The 19,599-nt window shown below is 38.2% G+C and overlaps 1 long non-coding RNA gene across 1 annotated transcript; it reads right to left on the reverse strand.

The window, feature by feature from the left end:
* Positions 1 to 6,382: 6,382 nt before the first annotated feature.
* On the reverse strand, positions 6,383 to 11,886 carry LOC122640724. Its single transcript, XR_006329733.1, has 3 exons — positions 11,872 to 11,886; positions 6,783 to 6,839; positions 6,383 to 6,597 (listed from the first exon to the last, which is right to left on the reverse strand). It is a non-coding gene; the product is annotated as an uncharacterized LOC122640724 (long non-coding RNA).
* Between the last annotated feature and the right edge of the window lie 7,713 nt (positions 11,887 to 19,599).

Here is a 19,599-nt window from a genome sequence, read left to right on the forward strand (position 1 = left end):
TGCCGTTATGCAAGGTAGAATGAAGACAGGTGGCATTAAATGAGCGCATGACGCACCCCGTCAACTGTCACTTCTAACAAAGTTTTTTTTTTAAATATATATATAAGCCGAAAGATGGGGTAAAGAGATCCCACGGGTATGGTGCACAAAAAAACCGGAAGACCGATTCAAACAGATTGCTTTGTAACCCCATATGGACTTTATAAGCATCATCCACAAGGGTTACAAGGGGCATTGTTTACACCCTAAAATTACCAATTAGTCCGTAATTTCTGACTGACGAAAGTGAAGTATTTCGTAAAATCGGTCTGAATCTCTATATTTTGATTGTGGAATGAAGTAGTGGGACCGGGATGGTTACAATTGCAAGGTGTCTGATAACCAACACCACTATGGGTAGTGGTTATAAAAAGACATGTGGAGATAGGCAGCTTCTGTAACTTCCAAGGCAGCGTTGTTGGCTAACTCCCTCAGAGACATTACCCTCGTAAGTATAAACATCATAATTCAAGAAGCGAAGGAGATCTCTTGATCAATCAAGCAACCACAATTTATTTATCTTTATTTTTCTTATTATAATCTTTTACTTTTCCGTAGTGTAACTCTTATTTGGACCGTTTCGGGCATCCTATCCATCAAGTTCTTCCTTTGATTTCCCTCAGTGGTATGTTCAGTAAATGTACTAGTATCGAAGTCAATAGATTCTTGATTCTCTTTCAAACCACTATTTGGTTATGTGATCTTTTTCTTCAAGCAGTGCAATTTGGCCTTTATCTTTTAAAGTCCTTGGAGCAATCGAGGCAAAAGGAGGATCCACATTTCCTGGTTAGAAGTCAGTCATACCATTTCTCTCAATTTTGAGTCTTGGTGACTTTGGCACGCCTGTGCTTTCTATCATATATCAGTCATTACGATTGACTGATCAAACAATAGACCGAAAAAGAGTCAAATATTGTCAAATTAAAACCTAAGGACCTATTCTATTTCATTTTATCTCACAGGATCTCTAATCTGTAAATCACAGTCCAATTTTTCATTTCTGCTACGGTGCTAACCGTTGGATAAAATCACCATGATCTTTGTCAGATGTTATTTTACATTTTGATTCATTTATTAATGAATACATTAATTTAAAAAAATAACTAGTCACAATTCACAACAACAAATGAAAAAAAATTAAGAACAAATGGAAAAACGTAGTCTCTGTACAAGGATTCGAGAAAAATGTATACGTACAGGCTACAAGATTGATGCAAGGAATTACATAAATGTATTCAGACTAAGTACCTAATCAATTTCTACCACTGAGTACTGCATAATACACAAGTAATTACATCTCTAATGAATTTGAAAATGGAAGAAGAATGAAATTGGGTGTTGAAATTTGATCGACTGATGCGATGAGAACTTAAAATCTTCTCCCTCTCCTTTCATATCTTAATAGTTTGGATTTCAGATTCGGAGACACGAGACTCGTAGAATCTAGCGATGAAAGCGGAGGCCTTCCTGTCAATGTCAGGTTCAGCAACCCAATGGTCCTTGTCTTCGTCGCTGTGTTGTACCCTTCTCAGGTTCACTGCATCGTCCCACATATCTTCTCCTCCATCGCCCGACTTCCTCCCCTTGCCTGTCTTGAACCCGTTAAAGATGGAGAAGAAGGATGACTTTCTCTCCCTTCCTTGCCCATGCCTGCTGCTCTTTTCACCCATCTCTCCCTTCTCTACGACTTTACCTCACTCAAGCTGTACTAGCTAGCTACTACTCTTGTTTGGCTTCGCTGTTGGCTTTGGTTTCCAATTGCACAAAGTTCCCTCTCATATATACTACGAAGGAGGAAGAGGATCCCTACCAGCTTGATCCTGTACCATTCGAATCGAGTTGAATGGTCTAGATTCTTCAAAATGACTTGGATACGTTATATGGTCTTATATACCTTTAGAGACAAAAACTTTTGAAAAAGCACAAATGTTTTGGTCCTCTCCTTTTCTTTGTTTTCCGTTTTTCTAACTTCATATTTCTGTACTTCCTCAATACTATAACTAATATGAGCATCCCCTTAGGCCTCTTACCCCTTACCCCACGGATTTTACTCGTCTCCATTTCCAAGATCTATAATTTCTATAATTTCCACCCTGAGAATGCGACACATGGCGGGGTGAAATCCAACGGTCCACTTTTAAAACCCTAAAAGTAACCAAGAGTTAACCACGGTTTATGTAACCCATGGCCTAACCAGCTTTGGTAACTAAACTCAACCTCAAACTGTGGTCAACTCAAATTAAAAATTAATTACACATTCTCTTTCTTTCTCTCTCTGTCCGTTCTTTGCTGCTCATCTCTCCTCTCGATTCTATCTCCTCTCTCTACCTCTGCAACTGTGCGAGAGAGTCTGCCGGAAACAACAAATTGGAGAGGATCGCTTGCTCTGCGAGAGGGAAGAGAGCCTGCCGAAAACACAAAAACAAAGAGGATCTTCGCGAGGTTTTAGATCACAACTAGGGTTTTCGATGAAGGAGTTCTTCTTACTCCTTCTTCGTGTCTACGATGACTGACCGATTTTCAAAGCTTGTCGAGTACTCTTGGAGAGTTGCGCGTTCTCTTTCTTTCTCTGCAACTGTGCGAGAGAGTCTGCCGGAAACAACAAATCGGAGAGGATCTTTTGCTCTACGAGAGGGAAAACCTTTGCAACCTCGCTCTCTTAGTTTGCGCCTTGGCGGAGGACCCAACGGAAGTCAGGTTCGAGCTCTCTCTCCCTGTTTCCGTTGCTTCACGATCTCGTTTCTGCAACTTTAAATCGGCATAAGACATTTCTTTTCCGATATAATTTTTCCATTCACATCTTTGCAGTACCCATTGAGAGACGAAAGAAGCTGCCGCCGGAAGCCAGGAGTTACAACTTCGCAGGAGCCCACCTCTTCTTGCCGCTGCGACTTCAGGCGACGGCGTCCTCTGTTTCTTCAGGTAACTTCAGGTGATGTTAATTTTTTTTTTGTAATGAACACAACTTTTAAAAATCAGTTATTTTGCACGGACTAACACACTCCACCCTGTGGTAAGAAGATGTCTTCTCGGCTTGTTGACATTAACTTCATTCAAAGAGCTAGCTTTAGTTCCATTTTTCTAAAGCATCTGCTTGTTGACATTAACTTCATCCAAGGGCTTTTTTTCAGTTGAAAAATGACTGGCAATTAATTTTTTCAAATGATTACAGCTCTTCAATCACCACAATTGCATTAAGAAATAGTTGCTTGTCCATGCTGCCACATTCTATCATAGAAGCTTTTAAAAATTCAAAGGTGTTTCTAGTACTTTATTCAAGATTTAAACCAAACATATAGATGCCGTTTGATTTTGGGTAGATAGATTCTTCAATTAGGTTTATCCTTTAGCCCCTAAAGTTCCCTTATTGGTCTGAGGGCTGAGAATCATTGTGACTCCAGTTTTTGTTAGTTGTTATGGTTGTTTTGGTGTGCTTCTTAGTAGCCCAGAATAATATTTAAATGCTTTCTTTAATTTCTTTATGAAGGGTTCACATATTTGACATATTTTGTGAGGATCCACAAAGAGGCTGATCTTAAACAGGAAAAGATTAGTGTCTTAGACCTACCAGTTCAATAATCCTGATTAAAACCACTGTATTGATTTGGGTTACCAGAAGAGTCAATGGCCCTTAAGACCGATTCTAAGTGATTACTAAATTAGCATGATCCAGTGGATGTTTATTAACTTTATAACTTGATCATCACTTCAAACTGAAGGCCCATAATATTATTTGCATACATAATATTAAACTATGATTTAAACCCAATTAAACAGTGGGCATCTATGAAATGTTGGGAAGAAATTAAACAAATTAAAAAGCAATTATCTTACATCCCAATTCCGCAGGGCTGATTTCTTGATCTTTCCAGTCTCTACATCACCTCAAATCAGTTTTATGTTTCAGTTTTATATTAACTTGGTCACTGGTTTACTACTTTATAGCATACATAGTAACAAGATGCAGTGTGATGGTGAAACTGAGAATTGCTTGCTTAATTTAAATAGCTGGCTCACTGATTTACTACTTTATAGCTTATTTTGTTTGGCTCTTGTGTGTCTCCATAACAATTTGTATGTGATTTTTTTATGTTCAATTACTATTTTCAAGTCATTTTGTAGGAAAATTTATTGAACTTATTTTAGGATTAGCTTTAGTTTTTCGTATTGTCTACTAAGGTGAAGATTTTGGTGGTATCCCATAGCAAGGTTGTTGCTGCTCTATCATTTTTACCAAAAAAAAATTAAAAAAAATCTTTGGACTGATCTGCTACACAACCTCCATTAAGCTTGAAACTTGAAATATGACCAGGTGACCTGGGTAAACTTGCAGCAAAACCAGTCCCAAGTTTTTAAAAAAAAACTAGAGGCATTAGGACCATATAGGAAATACCACCAAGTAGTGATCTTTTATTTGGGCCCATGGGTTCTACTGTAGCTTTTTATGGTTTTTGGGAGGCCGAAATGGATTAAGAATGAACCCCTAAAATCTGATATGGTTCTGTACCCCTAAAATTTATACAAAATTTCAATTGTTCTTCTATTGATTTTATCAGCTTATTTTTTCACAGGGATGGATGAACAACCTCCGATGTGTAGTTGTGGTCAAGGAAGGATGGTCATGTTGACTTCCAACATACAAAAAAATTCTGGACGGCGATGTTACAAATGTCCAGTCGGTGGAAAACATCTAAAAGCTTTTATCTAGGTGGATCGGATTTCCTGGAATGAATCGGGGAATGTAGACACAGGGGTGTGCCAATCATATGAAAGTGTCAACAGCCACACACGGTTGAATTCGGTTGCTCCACAACGAGCATCTGGCCCACAAGTGCATAACCAAATACTTGTGGACCAAACACTACTCAACCCCTACTATGGAATGACACTTCCTTTGTATTTTGGTGTTGTTTCTTTCGAGGTATGTATTTTATGCAACGACTGTGTAAATTTATGTCTTCTATTTTGACAGACTGACCAAGTAAGCTATCGACATTTATGACTTTGTATACTTCTTGTGTTTTCTGTTCTTGTGAACTTGAATTTGATTGGCACCTATTTCTCATGTCCTTTATCTAAAGGAATTTAGGCTGGTGTACCTTTGGGACTAGGGATTCAAGCTCCTACCATCCTTGATATGGTTAGCTTATTTTTCAATGTCCCTTCTGTTTTTAATCAAGATAAGAGATTCATGTTAGTAGTTTGTTTCTATTACCCTTTACTTCATCTGAAATTCTCATTGCTGTGTGTTTAACCTCAACCATGTTTCTCCCAACCCCTCTATTATTATGTCCAAATATTAATAGAAAAAGAAATAATGAAAAAAATAATCCAATTAATTTACCTTGACTAGGGAAATATACTTATTTATTTTTTAATGGGCTAAACTGATGATACAACAAAGAACACAACATGGCCTGCATGAAGCAGACATGCGTTCTAGCATAAAGTCTGGACATATATAATGATGACTCTCAGCCCATCTATGGTAAACTGCGGTCCTTAGCCACATTCAAAGCAAGGATTGCAGATCAAGATTTGATAAAATCTATGATCCTATGTTTAAGCCTAGGAATAGCCCTAGAACCATTGGCGTCTTCTCAATTATCAGAATCCTCTTCTGAAGCCTAGGAATGGCTTGGTTTATTGTTGCACAGATTAATAGACTAGAGACACCAACAAAGCCACAGGGGATGAAAGCTACAAATAAAATCCAAGGGTAGATAGGATACAGAGGACCATAAGGGGATGTCATTAGATGAGATCGTGAATGACTTGAGTTTTAAACTAAAAATAACAAAAAATAAATCTCATTCGTGGATTACCAATGGCCACAATCGCCTTCTTTTCATATACATAAAGAGATTCTGGGTAAGAAATCTATCACAATAATACCAGTGGTGAAGAGAAGTAAAATCTAAAAGATGCCAAACTTGATACCTAGGATAAGCAGAAAGATATGAATATTATTTTTTAAAAAAAACAAAAAAGAGAAGAATTAAAGAAGATGGCACTCTGAATAATCCAAGTTCCAACTCAAACTGATTTGAAAGACAACTAATTGCATCGACTTACCATCAAGAACGAGTTCTTGTACTAAGAAAAACCATAAACAGTACTTCATCCAGAAAGTCAACACCATAACTAGAATGCAGTATTTACCTATGATGTAGTTCATTACTTATTTATCATTCAAAGTCCCATTGGACTTCTCCATAACCAAACCCAACCTCCCTCCCCAGCAAATATCAAGCACTTGATGCTCTTCTCAAAGGCAGGCAGCTCTAAAACCCTATATATGGTATATCTAACTTGATATCAGCCATCTACAACTACTGCTGACAGTGATGATGACAAGAGTAATTAACATTGCTCCAATAGCAAGACCAGTTCCACAGCACTAGTAGAATAACATTTAATATTCTTCTCACTTCACCACACTTCCTGTAACATATGGCGCCAAACCCGTCCAAGATGTTGATGAACTCTTAAGAATATCCAATCATTATTATCCCTTTAACAATCTGGGTTCCTCCGGTCTGGAAAGCATGGCACACGCTGAAAAAAATAAAATAATTGAATTCAGTCTTACTACATGCTGATGGGGCTCCTTGGTACCCATCAGAAAAGATGAAGTTGCTTTATGCTTGGACATACTTTTGATTCAATTTGGGAATATATGTACAGAAACTAAACTGATATTTAAGTAAGACCAGAAGTAAATTAGCATAGGTGCAACTCACCTGTATCAGAAGCAAGTGCCCGCAGCACTCCAAGACCATCCATGCTCCAACAGCCAACTGCAAAGGAATGAATTTACCAATAAGAAAACCACATAGTTTTTATCACCTAGTTGCATACTGTTCAGCCACTAGTTGCATACTCTTCCTCCATAACTGTTATAGAATTCATAAGCCTCGTTCTCTGAATTAAAATGCATGCCGATCTGAGGCTTATTCTCATCTGGGGTAGCCATTGGATTATCCATATCCCTACACAGTCTCTCAAATAAATCACTAAATAATAACAACACATTTAGCTAAAAAAAATCAGCCTGCAAACAAGATGAAGATTATGATGAAGGAGAAATTATTAAAAGGCAATGATGGCCTTTTTTCAGAAGATTCAAGAATAGTTTTCAGAAGTACTGCCTAAGGAGAGAAGATTCAAGATTAGTTTTTTCAGAATTTTTTTTTTTTTTTTTTTTTTTTTTTGGGGGGGGGGTGGGGTTTATTACACATTTCAGGGTGGGGGATTAAACTAGAGTATATGAAATGGTATCACTGCTCAAGCCACATGCTGTGCATGCAGCCCAAGAGACTCGAACTTTGAGGCTATTTCGTAGAGTGGCAGTGCAAATGCCAATTCATCCAAGTGGCTATTGGTGTTTTTTATAAGAAAGTTATTACGATGGGTTCTCTTGCTCTGACTCTAGCTTCTGAATTCCAGTTTAATTGATGATGGAAGTAAGACGTTTGTATATCTTATAAAAGATTTAAAGCAGAACTTATGATGTACTCAGAGAAACATGCTTCAATGCCTCAACAGTTAATCTGTTATGTAACATAATAAGAAAATTATGTATCTTGATAGGAGTTCCTCAAGAGAAACAAGAATAAAGATAAAAAATTGAAGCAGTGAACATGAATAAGATACCCCCTTTAGAAATAAAAAATGCAACAATGGAACTCGACCAGAAGTGGAAGCAGGAAGCAGGATATAAGGAGAAGGGAGACAGCATACCTCTCGTGTTCGTTGTTTCATAGCAATTGCTAACAATGACAATGTAATGAAGATCCAATCAAAATCACTTACATTTGCAACAAATGGGAAGAAAGATACCACATTTTACCCAATTGCTTTCTTTCAACCAATTTCATCATCAGAAGATAAATCTAAACACCATGCTTGGCTAATCAGTTAATACTTGAGAAATGCCATCTCAATGGGGCATCCAGTGATTAAATTGAATTTTAGATAAAAGGAAATAAGCATGAGTATCCCCCAGAAGAATCAGAAGACCAAGTTTTACACATACCCTGAAGAACTGAGGGGAAAAGAAAGAACCATAATCAAATTAGAGCCAGTTGACCATTTCTATATATGCATTTCCATCATTAAAACGACGAATCCTAAAGTACCAATCACGGTTTGTAAGGTGTTATCCATTACAATCAAGCATCACACCTTTCATAATTGGGAATTAGTATAACAGATTGACCAATCATACATAAAAATAACGGAAACATACAAATTGAGCACAAGGAAAGAAAAAAAAAAAAAGGAGGGGCGGGGCTATTTGCAGTCAAAATGTGTCTAATTCTGTAAAGAAACAAAGTGGATTGAGGAGCCAAACCTGTTTCTGCTTTGGATGACTTGATGACTTCTTGCTTCTCAAGCTTCTTCTTTCGGTCTTTCTTGACCCTCTCCAAGAGTACTCGGCAAGCTTTGAAAATCGGTCAGTCATCGTAGACACGAAGAAGGAGTAAGAAGAACTCCTTCATCCAAAACCCTAGCTGTGATCTGAAACCTCGCGAAGATCCTCTCAGATTTTGTGTTTCCGGCAGGCTCTCTTCCCTCTCGCAGAGCAAAAGTCTCTCTCCATTTTTGTGTTTTCCGCAGGCTCTCTTCCCTCTCGCAGAGCAAGCGATCCTCTCCGATTTGTTGTTTCCGGCAGACTCTCTCGCACAGTTGCAAAGGTAGAGAGAGGAAATAGAATCGAGAGGAGGGATGAGCGGGAAAGAACGGAGAGAGAGAGAAAGAAAGAGAACGTGTAATTGATTTTGAATTTGAGTTGACCAGAGTTGGAGGCTGAGTTTAATTACCAAAGCTGGTTAGGCCATGGTTACATAAACCGTGGTTAACTCTTGGTTACTTTTAGGGTTTTAAAAGTGGGCCGTTGGATTTCACCCCGCCACGTGTTGCATTCTCAGGGTGGAAATTATAGAAATTATAGATCTTGGAAATGGAGAGGAGGAAAATCCCTTACCCCACCCCTCCCTCCCAAAAAAAAATTAATAATATATATATATATCATATTACTCCTGTATCACCAAGAAACCACAAAAATGTAAAGATCAAATTTAGGAAAAAATAAAAGTCAAGAAAAAAAAAGCATCTAAGTACTATTACAACAAATTAGAAAGGAAGTATGTTAACCCTTTTTAACTATATCATTTGCTAATTATTAAGAGTCTTTTTTTTTTGTAAAATAATTATTAAGAGTTTATGATTAATGTTTAGTTGCTTGGACTTGGGAATGGGAGAAGAATTAGTGAATATCAAATTGGGATGTATAAAAGTTATCATAGACTAGAATAATTAAAAAAACAAAAAAGCCAAGAGATCAAAATCTGGTCATGTAACGCTTGCACTAGTGTGGGTCCAATGAGAGCGCGTGCAGGGGCATCAACATAGATGTGACTTTTTATTTCATGTGGGGGCGAGTGCAGTTCAGTTCGGGGTTGAGAGCTCAATACAAGGAAGATGCTTCATCCAATGGTGCAAACTCGATTGACCCAGTTATTTTTTTCTTTCTTCTCGAGCTCGGCACCATTGGATGTCGCATCTTCCACGTGTCAAGCTCTCAACCCCGAACTGCACTGCACTCGGCGATTAGAGAATTGGAGAGGATTTTTTTTCCAAAACAGAAAGGAAAAATGGAATTTGAAGAGATGAAACAAGATTCCCTCAATAACTAAAATAAAATTACTAGCATTAGGTTCCTTAATTAAGAGTTTGACTGATAGAGGTGGGCCATTGGTGCATATTTAAACCATAACTGAACTTTATTTAGTAGGGTAAATTACATATGCCTCCCCTGTACTTTGTCCTAATTACACATTCCTCCCCTTGATTTTCCCACCTTACATACGATTCCCCTATAGTTTTCAAAAAATTACTAATTCCTCCCCTCCGTCTGTTATGTGCTGACATGGCATAATTAGATTTTTTATAATGCCCAAACTAACCCTTGGTCATTGTGAGATGACCCATTTACCCTTTTGATAAAAACCAAAATAAGAAGGAAAAATTTGCCCTTTCTCCTCTCCCAACTTCATCTTCAACCTCTCGAACCTTGTAATCGCGCAACGATACTCCCTACCAAGTGCCGAGTATTTATGCTCACAGTGACCATTTTGTCATTGATTGTTTCTGGGTTCTAAAGCAGATTCCTTCCCAAACCGGTTTCTTTTTCTTTCTTTTACAATTATTAGAAGCCCTTCTCCATTCTTGTATTATAGGATTCAGTTTCTAGTTTTAAGTTTCGAGGCAGCCAGCCCCCATTCTTGTATTTGTGGCTTGTTAACGAGAGAGAGAGAGAGAGAGAGAGAGAGAGAGAGAGAGAGAGAATGGAGTTACTTCTTCTTCTTCTCGCTATCGAAACCCATTCCCACCTTCAGGCCTCAATTTCACCAACTTCTCTTCATTCCATACGGTTCTGCTACAAGGTATGCTCTCTTTGTGTGTGATTTGTACACCTTGAAAAAGCCTGGATTTATGAATTACCAGGATAAAGGAAACAAAAATTCCATTGAAAAGAGTGATAAAAAAACTACCAATTATGTTGGTGGAAGTGAATCTTTGGTGCTATTTTGGGTGAGAAGGGAATCAAACAAGCGAAAATGCTGTTAGAATTCAAGAAGGAAAGACATAAAAGCCTTGCCGAAATAAGAAGCAGAAAGAAAATAATCAGATCTTTCATCTTATCTCATCTATTGACAGATAAAAATTCAAAAGTGATAAACAAATAAAACAAAAGAAAATTTAAATACGAATCTCTGCAATCGCATTGAATTCCGTCTTCTCCTTCAATCTCTCTCTTTCTCTCTAGTCTCTCCTTCCCGAAATTGATTGCCCTGGGTGGGAGAAACCAAAGGGCTCCTTCCGCCTCTCTGTTTCTTCTTCTTTCTTATTTTTCTCCGGCAATTATGGAGAAGATGATTTAGATGAAAGACATAAATATACAACGTGGCGAACCAGAGGTTCACGGTGTTTTTTCTTATGTGAGCGGGACGAGAGGTTGCGCACTGGTTCGGTTTCTAATGTTTTAGTCCTACCGCAGCAACCTTTGGTGATCTTTTACCAATCGGTATCCCTTCTTTCTCCTCTAATCTCTTCTTATTTGTTTGTGGTGGAGGCGACGGCGGCTGCAGTGGTGGCGGTGATGGAGGCAGCGGCGGCGCAGTGGTGGCGGTGGTGGTGGTGCTGGCAATGGAGTAGGAAAGATATGAGTGTTTTAGGTTGAAGATGATGAGAAAGGTAGAATTGAAAAAGCAGTTTTAATTTGTTATTCGTGATTCCTATGTGATAGAACAAGAGATGCTCCAGCGTGTTCAAGCAGAGAAACTGGAAGATTGAAATCAACACCTTCTGCTGTGCTCTTCACGCGGTAATGGAAGCTATGATGATGAACCCATCTGCTGTTCGAGTCTTTGCAAGTGCGTGAATTTAAAGTTTTAGGGAATAAGAGTTCGAGGAGGAGGAGGAGGCAGCGGAAAGTGGTGGCGGTGGAGAAGAAGGAGGCAGGCTGTGGTGGTGGTGGTGGTGGCGGCGGTGGAGGAGGAAAGAAATGAGTGTTTTAAGGTTGAAGATGATGAAAAGGGTGTCATTGTAATTCAACTTGTGTTGTTTTAGAACAAGGGTAATATTGTCTTTTCAAATCATTAACTTACTGCAAACTAACACCACCGTCACCATAAGGGGTCAAAATGTAAGGTGGAAAAATCAAGGGGTGGAACGTGTAATTAGGGCAAAGTACAAGGGAGGCATATGTAATTTACCCTATTTAGTATGATTCACCTCGAGAGCACCCAGACATGCATAACTAACAATTAGTAAAAAATAATAAAAGAAAGAGTAAAATTTGAAAAGGAAAGAAACAACACAAAATGGACTAGGAAACACTTTGTAAGATTCTAAGAATTCTTAGTTAATGGTAAAGAGAACAAGAGGGAGGGTGAAAGCACGGCAGAAGAAAAGTGACATCCCCAATTTGCAAAGTTTTTGGGTGGTATCTTTAAACTTTTCTATCATTCATTGCAGAAAGTCTATAGCTAGAGACAAGACAAGCCTTAGACCTCAACTGATGGTTGGTAATGGTTGCTTGAACTTTGAGCTATCTTACTTGTTCCTGGGCATCAACAACAACAATAAAATATCACCATTAGATTAATTCATTCATTCACAAAAGGGGAATACAGTTGTATTATTCAAGTCTAAGTACATCATGGCACTTTCTCATATTATAATTAGTTTTTATTATTAATTTCATTCTTCTTATAATATTAATGTTTAATTATTAACAGTGTTATTTTTCTAATTAAGATGTTTTCATTTATTGAGTGTGACTTACAAGCAAAGCAATGGAGCCGTTCGTACACTATTGGGGTTAATATATTTTATTTCTCAAAAGAAAGTCTCCTGCAAGGCCCTCGATCCCAATCTCCTCCCGCCAAGAGTTAATATATTTTATTTCTCAAAAGAAAGTTTCTTACGAAGCCCTCGAACCCAATCTCTACGACAATCTTAGTGCGAAATGTCATTAACTGCACCTCTCCAAAGGCAGGGGTCACCAATGCCCCCTTATAAAGGCTCCAATGCGATCGCCAGAAAGGTACGACCAACTAATGTGCCCTCCTTAAATTTATAGGCATGTACGAGAAGTCACCTCGCAGTGCACTTTGAAAAAATTATTGTGAAGGTTTTTCTTTTTTTGAGTGTTCATGGTCACCGGAGTTCTTACACCGGTGACCCACGATGCTAATGCTTCCCCTATTGTCGCGAATGGTGATGGGCAGCGAAGTGATGAACAACGTTCGTAGGCGAATCTCTTTTCTAGAGGGACGGTAAGGAATGGAGCGGGAGAAATCTCTTATTTTGAACCTACCGTGGTACATGGGAAGAAGGTTGCACAATGCTTTGCTGAGGACTTGGCTGAGGAGAAAGATAGATGGGAAGCTGCTCTGGTTGGGTACGTTTTTTGTCCTAAACCAACTTTCTCCCCCATGAAGAGATTTTTGAAAGAAAAATGGAGTCATCTTGGCGTAGTGGAGGTCTTCAGACTCGAGAGTGGGATATTCATTTTTGACTTTCAAGGGACTAAACTGAGTCCACAGATTTTGGATGAGGGACCATGGAACCTTGGCTCCCGCCCCTTAATTCTGCGTCCTTGGTCACCTGAAGTTTCACTCTCCAAAAAAAGAGGAATCTGAGTTGCCGTTGTGGGTGAGGCTTTATGGACTTAATCTGCACTATTGGGGGACTCGTTCTCTGAGACAAATTGCAAGTGCTCTTGAGTGCCCAATTTGTGCCGATAGAAGGACATTGCAATGGGAACGGGTCTCTTATGCACGTTTTTGCGTCTCCATCAAAGCAGTCGATGGCCTTTCTTCTACCATTCCTATTGCCTTAGAGGATGGTACTTTAGTGGAGCAATCAAGGCATTAGGATTGGATGCCACCCTTATGTAAAGCTTGTAAAATTTTTTGGACATTTTGATAAGGCATGCCCCATCGCTGCTATTAACCGTGTTCAAGATGGTGATAATTGTAAGGGTATTTATGTTATATCCCTTCATATGTTCTAATATAATCCTACTTGTATTAATGCCCAGGCTGTGAGGGGTAATCTAGTATTTAGCCCATCTGACCTAAACCCTAGTTTCCTATAAATACTAGCTGGAGGCAGCAGTCTGGGTATTCCAAAACTAGATACTCAAGGTGTAATGCTTTAAGCAACCTTGTGCTTAAACCCTAAACCCTAACAATCTTAAAGCATTAGGATTTTAGTTTCTCTGTGATCAAGATCGGCTTTGGATTTTCGGATTCACGTTCGGCTTCAGTGGTTTTTCTCCAATCGGCTTCGGTGGTATCGAATCGATCTTAGAAGAGGAGCATGAAATACACCTTCAGAATTACTCTATTGTGTTCGTACGGCTTTGACTTTTGAATCACTATTTCAGACGTGGCCATCTGCAGATTTTCAATCAAGTTTCTCTTGATTATTTTAAACCAGAAGAAGTTGTCCCGATCGTGCGACAGAAGTTCGAAGGAATTGCTGTTGGCCGAAACCCGTTTTGTCCGTAAGCTAATCAAAGCTTCCTCTGATTTTTTTATTTGACTATTAGGAAAACAAAAAAAACAAAAAAATAGAGGTCACATCACGTTGGCAAAGAGGCAGAGAGCCATCTCTTCAAGGAATTGCTTTAATTTGTTTGGAAAAAAAAAAAAGGAATTCAAAATTCGTTGAAGAGAGAAAGGTCTAAGCTTTTGATTGAGAAGTCAAACTTTGCTTTTGATTTTGAATAAAAAAAAAAAAAAAAGTAAAGGAAAAGTAGAAGAAGACAAAAGCTTTAGCTTTTAATTTGTTTTTGAGATCGGTCACTACCTACGGGCTGTGACCAATGCTAGCCATTACCGAATAGCAGTCAGTGATCCATGGCTGCCAGCACTAGGGTGCACACCACGACTGTGGACGCCGCTGCACCACCGCCATCCTTTCCTCCGTCGTTTGAATCCAGGGTTCTCCATCTCAGGTGTGATTGTTCCTTGAAGTATTTATTTTTATTTGAATTTTTACTTGGGCATATAAACAAATCACTTAACAATGGAGAAACACGCTATTCTAATTGAGATGGTCAAATTGGAAAGCTTTAGTGGCTCTGGGTTCAGTTCTTGGAAAAGGAGGACTCAGTTTGGACGGAAGTACCTCAATATTTTCTACATTGTAGTAAATACTTTTTCTGATTGTACGGACCTAATTGAAGCCCAATGGATAAGTGATGAGGACTTTTGCAAAGACTACCTATTGAACTGCCTGTCAGATAAGCTGGCAGAGACCTATAGTAAATATGAGACTGCAAAAGAGATTTGGAAAAACCTAAAAGCCCAATTCAAAAAGGAGGAGGACCTATCAAAAACTCACTTGGTTGACAAATTTATGGATTTCAAGTTTCAAGAAGACAAGGAAATACTTCCACAAGTAACAAACTTTGAGAACTTGAAAATAAAACTGAACCAAGAAAATATCCCTGTTGTAGACGCATTCCTAGTAGGTGCAATTATTTTTAAGTCACCCTCTACCTGGCATTCCTTTAAAACTGAGATACATAAGAAGAAAACACAAGTGGGGCTAGATGATCTCAAACGGTTCATTAGAATCGAAGATGAGAACAGAGCCAGGAAAAACTTGGAGATGGTGAAACAACAACAGGCATCTGCCAATTTCATTTCACAACTCAAGAAAAATCCTAGGCAGTCGAAGCCACCTAAGAAAGAACCCCAACAGTTGGAGGCCAAAAAGACTAACTTTAAAAAGAAGGGCAAGTGTCGCAACTATGGAAAGGGGGGTCACTATGCATCTGAGTATAGGAGTCCTAAGAAAGGGAACACTGACACGCCACAGAAGGAAGTTCACATGTTGGTGGACAAGACTGAGCCTACTAACTTTGTTGCAATGGTTGGCAAGGGTAAGGGGTTGGCCAATATATCTTCAGATTGGTGGTTAGACACTGGAGCGACTTGTCATGTTTGCAATAGCAAGAACCTGCTCACTGATGTTGTTCAAGTAGCAGAGACTGTCACTGTTGCAAATGGAGACGTCGTGGAAGTGGTTCAACAAGGGACAGCGAACCTGGTTCTTTCATCAGGTAAAATATCTACTTTGAAAAATATTAAAATCTTTCCTGATTTTGAAAAGAATTTAATTTCAATTGAAATTTTGCTTGATGCTGACATGTCTATTACTTTTAGTAGTGGTAGAGTAACACTGTCTATTAACTCTTTTTATTTTGGATGTGCTTATAATTTAAATGACATATTTAGGTTGAGTTTAGCTAATGAGACAATAAATCAGGTTAACCATACTTCACTTGATCCCAAAATATTACACTGTAGGTTAGGACATGTGAACTATAGGAAAATGCTTAAACTAGCTAAAACTCATAATTTACCATTAGACACTTCAATTAGATTTAAGGGATGTGAAGTGTGTGCTCAAACCAAAATAACTATAAAACCTTTCAAAACGGTTTCTAGGAGCACTCAACTTCTTGAACTTATACATTCTGACATTTGTGACTTTAAAAGCTACACAGCTAGAGGAGGTCGAAAGTATTTGATAATAGTTATAGACGATTTTTTTAGATATTATCATTTATACCTGTTAAAATCTAAAAATGAAGCATTTGAAAAATTTTAAAAATTTTAAGAATAGGGTAGAAAATCAGTTGAACTTGAAAATTAAAAGATTTAGAAGTGATAGGGGAGGAGAATACAAATTGACAGAGTTTAAGGAATGTGCCTCTGCAGGCATAATCTTTGAAACTACTGCTCCTTACTCAACTCAATCAAATGGCATAGCTGAAAGAAAAAACAGGACGTTAACAGAGATGCTAAACTCCATGTTATTGATAGCTGGCATGCTCTCTTGCTATTGGGGAGGAGCAATGTTGACTGCAAATTACATTCTAAATAGACTACCACATTCAAAACTGACTTCTACACCTAATGAACTATGGCAGAACCATCCCTGTAGATATGACACTCTTAAAGTTTGGGACTGTATAGCTTATGTTAGGATACAAGACCCTAGGAGACCTAAGGTGGGACCTAGAACAAACACTTGTGTGTATCTAGGTTGTGCAGAAGATAGTGCTGCAGATCGATTTTTGGATCTATCAACCAGTGTGGTGATAGAATCTATGGATGCCATATTCTTTGAAGATAAATTCCTCAGAGATAAAGGCCTGACCTTGCCTGGTTTGACTGAAATGGTTATAGAATCACCTTTGGAGTCTGAACCAATTGTTTCTGACACTACTCCTATAATGCTCCCTGAATCAGAACCTAGAAGAGTATCTACTAAAGATAGAGTACCCAAAGATTTTGGTGAGGATTTTGTGACCTACCATTTAGAGGCTGATTCATCCACCTATAAGGAAGTGATGAGATCTAGGGACTCACTGCTATGGAAAGAAGCCATTGATGAGGAAATGAGCTCTTTAATGCAGAATGAGACCGGGCACTTTGTTGATCTGCCTAGAGGGGCCAAGATAATAGGGTGTAAGTGGGTACTGAAGAAGAAACTTAATCCGGATGGGTCTACAGCCAGGTATAAAGCACGGTTAGTAACTAAGGGCTATACCTAGGTGAGAGGGATAGACTATTTTGACATCTACTCCTCGGTCTGCCATTTGGCAACGATAAGGATTCTTCTTGCCATAGCATCTATTGAGCATTATGTTGTGCATCAAATGGATGTAAAAACAGCTTTCCTTAATGGAGACCTAATGAAGAAATCTATATGAACCAACCTGAAGGGTTTGTCATGGAAGGTTCTAAAAAAAGAGTTTGTAAATTAAGCAAATCTCTCTATGGTCTTAAACAAGCACCTAAATTGAAGCATGAGAAGTTTGACAAGATAGTAAAGAGCCTTGGTTTCAAACCAGTAACTCGAATAAGTGTCTTTATTTTTTATCTGAGTCAAACAAGGTCGCGATTATTTGCTTGTATGTAGACGACATGTTGACTCTAGGTTCTGATCTCTCTATAGTGAGTGACATTAAAGAAACCTTGTCTAAAGAATTCGACATGAAAGATCTTAGTGTGGTGGACACCATTCTTGGAATGAGAGTAAGCTTCGATGAGCAAGGGATCACCCTTAGTCAGTCTCATTACATTGAGAGGCTACTTTCTAGTTGGGGATACAGTGATTGTAAATCGATTAAGACACCCTATGACTATAATAAACGGTTGAAACCTAACACAGGCGACACCATGAATCAGTCAGAATACTCTAAACTGATTGATAGTCTCATGTTTGCAATGAGTTACACTAGGCCAGACATAGCCTTTACGGTAGGCATACTGAGTTATTTCACTAGTAATCCTGGAAAAGAGCATTGGGATGCCCTGACAAGGCTGATGAGATACCTTAAGGGTACTCTAGGTTATGCTCTATGTTATACTAGACATCCTCCAACTTTGGAAGGATATTCTGATGCATTTTGGTGCTCAGATTTGGGAGACAGCAGATCCACCAGTTGTTATGTATTTACACTAGGAGGAGCAGCTGTAGCATGGAAGTCCAAGAGACAGACTAGTATTGCTCTGTCATCTATAGAATCGAAACTTTATGCTCTAGCTTCTGCGGGAGATGAAGCAAAGTGGATAAAGGATCTGATCATGGATATTCCATTGAGGAGTTTTAAGTTAAACTCCATATCTATATTCTGTGATAATCAAGCAACAAAGACGATAGTGAATAACTCACTCTTTAATAGTAAAAGGAGACACATCAGGCTGAAACAGGCCAAGCTGAATTATCGAACAGAACAAGGGATTATCACTTTGATTGATGTGAGATCGAAGGATAATACGACAGATGCCCTTACAAAGGGATTGAACAAAGATCGAACATTCAAAACTACGGGGGAGATGGGGTTAAAGGCCATTTAGTCAGGTCTTAACCTAATCTAGTAATATTTTGAATTATTCGAATCTCATCTAGCCTTGGAAAGCATTCGGGACAGTTTACATGTTTCAGATAACTTAGTTAGGTTACTAAGTATGGGGGTTTGTGAAACCATTCCAAACTTAATGGTGTAGCAAATTTTTATGTGAAATTTCCTTACTTTGTAATTCCACAAAGGAATATGAAAAATGTCTAATATGTTTCAATGATATTGTGCTAGTCTTTATGTCATTCCATATTTGATGACATGTCTTTCATAGTATGGTGTACCATTCCAAATTTGATGATACAACATAAATCTATGACTGATATGACAAGTACAGTATTTCAAATGGAAACATGGTATGGTTCTTGTGATAGAGACTATATAGGATTGAGTTCTTGTAAAGAAACTTGATGATGATGCTTTACCTTCAGCCATATATGAAATGTACTAAGTTCTTATTGTTGAATTAGATACTATTGTGCAAATGATTGAATTCATATTATCTTATGAAATTCATATTTGACAAATTACAGAGAATGGCGAAGATGGAGAAAAACGGTTGAACCTGGATCTCGATGAGGATGACTTACTTGATGAGTAAAGTCACATGGATTGCAAGGATTTTTTCTTTTGATTACTTCTTTTGGTTTAGCCACTTGCATGTGGAACTTTGGATTTATTGTTGGGTTTAGTTTTGATCTAAAATCCTAGTTTTATTTCTTGAAGTTTACTTATTGCTTATTTGATTTTTTGGATTATTGATATTCAATTTATTCAATTTATATTGATTCAATTACTGATTGAACAATGGTTTTCTATACATGTGTGGTGGATATATATAGAACATAGGAGGAGATTGTAAGGGTATTTATGTAATATCCCTTCATATGTTCTAATATAATCCTACTTGTATTAATGCCCACGCTGTGAGGGGCAATCTAGTAATTAGCCCATCTAACCTAAACCCTAGTTTCCTATAAATACTAGCTGGAGGCAGCAGTCTGGGTATTCCAAAACTAGATACTCAGGGTGTAATGCTTTAAGCAACCTTGTGCTTAAACCCTAAACCCTAACAACAACTTGCCACCAGACGAGGTGCA

This window comes from Telopea speciosissima, chromosome 9 (genome assembly GCF_018873765.1).
Source record: "Telopea speciosissima isolate NSW1024214 ecotype Mountain lineage chromosome 9, Tspe_v1, whole genome shotgun sequence".
Lineage (NCBI taxonomy): Eukaryota > Viridiplantae > Streptophyta > Magnoliopsida > Proteales > Proteaceae > Telopea > Telopea speciosissima.